The sequence below is a fragment of the Symphalangus syndactylus genome, chromosome 6 (genome assembly GCF_028878055.3).
Source record: "Symphalangus syndactylus isolate Jambi chromosome 6, NHGRI_mSymSyn1-v2.1_pri, whole genome shotgun sequence".
Taxonomy (NCBI): Eukaryota; Metazoa; Chordata; class Mammalia; order Primates; family Hylobatidae; genus Symphalangus; species Symphalangus syndactylus.
The window spans coordinates 31,150,955-31,154,484 of NC_072428.2; the positions used below are offsets into that span (position 1 = coordinate 31,150,955).

A 3,530-nucleotide genomic window follows, 5' to 3' on the forward strand; every position below is an offset into this window, starting at 1 on the left:
ATGAAAAATAGACCTCCCTAAAAGTAATGTAGGACAGAAACAAAATGACCAAGTCTATCAATTTTGTTTTACTATACCATCTATCAAAGAAGAATCTGCAAATACACTGTCCATTTGTTTAAAAATGAGAAAAGAAAATAGAAAAAAAACAGAATTTTTGTCAAGAAAAGAGAGAAAGCTTTTTCTCAATAAGGATGAAAATGCAATAATTGGCAGGAATATTTGCTCAAGTAAAACTAGTACCCGAAAATGACCTTTAAATTTACAAATTTTCATCACCTTTGAGTTACCTCCTTTCGATCTTCTCTCCCACTACCACACTCATCCTCATTAGCCATGATAATGATAATATTTTTTTCTTCTTTTGATAATTCAGTGATGGGAAAGATAAATATTCTGAATATCTGGCATAGATGAGAAAATATGAAAATCTCTAACACAATACAAAAATATACTGTATTTTGATCAGAAACAAAGAAAATGTTATCAACAATTTTGGCTTACTATGTAAAGAGAAGTTTGACACTGCAGTGGTTAGCCCTTGTTTCTTGTGCTTGGAAGCTCCCAAATGCACAAAAAACCTTTATAAATATAAATACATTCACACAAATGAATTTTCAGACATCCCCATTGCAAGTAATGAATGGTTATATGTTTTGCTTTAACAATCTCCTCCCTCCCTCCTTTCCCTTCTCATCATGCTCTTCCCTCCTTCCCTCCCTCCCCTCTCCCTCCCTCCTTCCCTCCTTCCTTCTTTCTTTTCCTGCTTTCTTTTTTCCCTCCCTTCTTCCTTCCCTCCCTCTCCTCTCCCTCCCTCCTTCCTTCTTTTCCTTTTTTTTCCTCCTTTCTTCCTTCCCTCCTTTCTTCCTTCTCTCCCAACTTCTTCCTCCCTCCCTCCCTCCTTCCTTCTCTCCCAACTTCTTCCTCCCTCCCTCCCTTTTACTTTTCTTCCTTCCTTCCTTCCTTCGTTCCTTTCCTTCCTTCCTTCCTTCCTTCCTTCCTTCCTGTTAATAACAGGTTTATAAATAAATATATCTATACTTATTTATAAACCTGTTATTAACATCTATCTGCTTTTTGGACGGTTTACCAAAATTTTTTCTTATACGTGTTCACTTTTTACTAAATTTTCTAAGATAATATTGGTGTCTTGGAGATGAACACTGGCAGTATTACTAAAATAATAAGTATTGAACGTTCTAGATGGGTATAACCTCTAGCTATTCCTAAGGGAGGGGTTCACTTTCACTGGCTGTCATTTTAGTCTGGAGTTAGCAGAGAAAAAATGTACACAGCCATCAATTTTTCATGATACACAGGGGATCGTTTAAATGCAAGACACCCGAAAAAAGGTTTTTTTCCTTCTTTCCTTTTTTTCCTTTTTTCCTTCGTTTCTAGATCTACATTCCCATATAAATTAACTCCCCGCCCCCACTTTTTTCTCCTTTTGGTTTGTTTTAGCACATGACAGGCAATCTGTTCAGATAAATATCATTGACTATATAGGGAAAGCTAGTGAGCAGAAGTCCCATCAAAAGCTGCTACACTCGTGTCTGCAGATTTTTCCAAGGCTCATTACTCCTCCAGGTAAGAGCTAGCACTATTCCTCATCACCTTCTAATCATTAACATATGAGCAAAAACAATCAATTCAAATATGACTTCTAGTAAACAGAGAAAGAAGAAAAAATCTAACAAATTACTTATATAAGTTAGAAAAACTCTAACAATTGTTATAACTATTGGCAATGGTACTATGAAAAAGAAATAAGAAAAAAGAGATTACGTGCTTTGTTTAATAATCTTCAAAAATTTGTTCCATTGGGAATTGTGGACTGAAGAAAAATGTGTTCTAAATCATATAAGCAGCTATAGTTAGAGTTTACCTGGGATTGGGAACTTCACACATACAAACATCCTATAAAGTAAGTGTTGTTTTTCTCAATCTATAAATGCGCAAACTGAAAAACAGTAAGTGCTGTTTTTCTCAGTCTATAAATGAGCTCAGATGGGTTTAAGGAGAAAACAGGTTACACATTCATTCATCTGGCAAACGTTTTTGGCTGCCTGCAGAGTGCCATGCAGCAGTCTAAATTATGGGAATAATATGTGAAAAAAACACACTAGCATGCGTTTGACGGCATGGGGGTGGTGGTGGGGGGCATGCAATAAATGAAAAAAGTAAGTAAAGTTTAGTATTTAGATGAAGTTAAGAGATTTGAATAAATAAATAAATAATAAGAAAATCGAGTTTGTAAGCACCTGGGTGGTCAGGGCAGCCGTTATTTATAGGACACCTTTTGAGTAAGGAGGATATGAGGGAAACTTAGAAAAATAGAAGATAAAGTTAAAAGGTAATGAAGTCAGCTCATGTAGTGTTTTAGGCCTTTATAATGCTTTATATCTCAATTAAATAAGTTAGGTGATTGGAATGCAAAGTGTTTGTTTGTTTTAAGTAAATTCAGGGGTCACAAGCCCGCCGCATGTGGTGTTAGGGGGCTGAGCCGCGCGCAGGCCCTTTACTATGACCTGGACAACACTCCCATCAACACCACCTGGGCGAGCCAGAGAGGTGTGCTGAAGACGATAAAGCTCCTACAGTCAAAACACCATTAAAAGGAAGAGGCTAACATCATCTGTGAGAAAGTTCAAGTTAAACTCAGCAAGGAATGGTTCATCCTTACAATACATGCGTTACTGATCTAAGGACTTCACATTGGGAAAAAGCAATCCAGGAAACAAAAGGTGGTGCAGCCAGTAGAAAATTGGCTGAAGAATGCTACTTCCTTTGGAAAACTACACAATAACAGCATATGACATTAGCAGAAGATGCCAAAGCCATGTTCACTGAACTTTGAAAGGAGGTCCACCTACTTCTATTAACGAATGGGGACAGACAGAGCTAGAGGGAGAAGACTGAGGCTTGTGGCTGTCAGTCCTATTTTGATGCTGTTGTAGGTGGAGAGCAGAGAGAGGAGAAGCCAGCACCGTCCATGTTTTATTACTGCTGCAATCCTCTCAGAATACAACCTGCAGATTGAAAGCAAGACTGCGAGCAACAGTCTGAATTGATAAAAATGGAATAGTGCCAATGAAGTCCTACCCAGTTCCATGTGATATAGTTTCTTCTGTGCTAGAGTTACCTGCTCTCTTACAAAGTATAGACCAACAGTATCTCCGCTTAAAGCACATAAAAGGGCATGATTACGAATGTTAGAGTCAATTCGCAGAGTTTGAACTAAGAAAAGTTAAGGCACTCCACTTACCATGGTCCAATTCTAAGAAAAATTTTATTTACGATTTAATGACCAATATTTTGAAGGTCTTCCCAACCTGATTGCTTTTAAGTTGTAACAACCAACCACTGACTGGTATTTATATCTGAAAATTCAGATTACATTAATACAAGTCAGTAGTATATTCCAGAAAATTTGAGGAAATATATTATTTGTTAGTCTGTGAATGGAGTTTTTACAAATTATTTTATTAATGTTTTAGTATCTTGGCTCCATGACACCAAGCAGGATCGCT

The 3,530-nt window shown here is 37.1% G+C and overlaps 1 pseudogene; it reads left to right on the forward strand.

Moving 5' to 3' along the window:
- The first annotated feature begins 480 nt into the window (after positions 1-480).
- LOC129485251 (N-acylneuraminate-9-phosphatase-like) lies at positions 481-3,216 on the forward strand (annotated as a pseudogene).
- Positions 3,217-3,530: the final 314 nt, after the last annotated feature.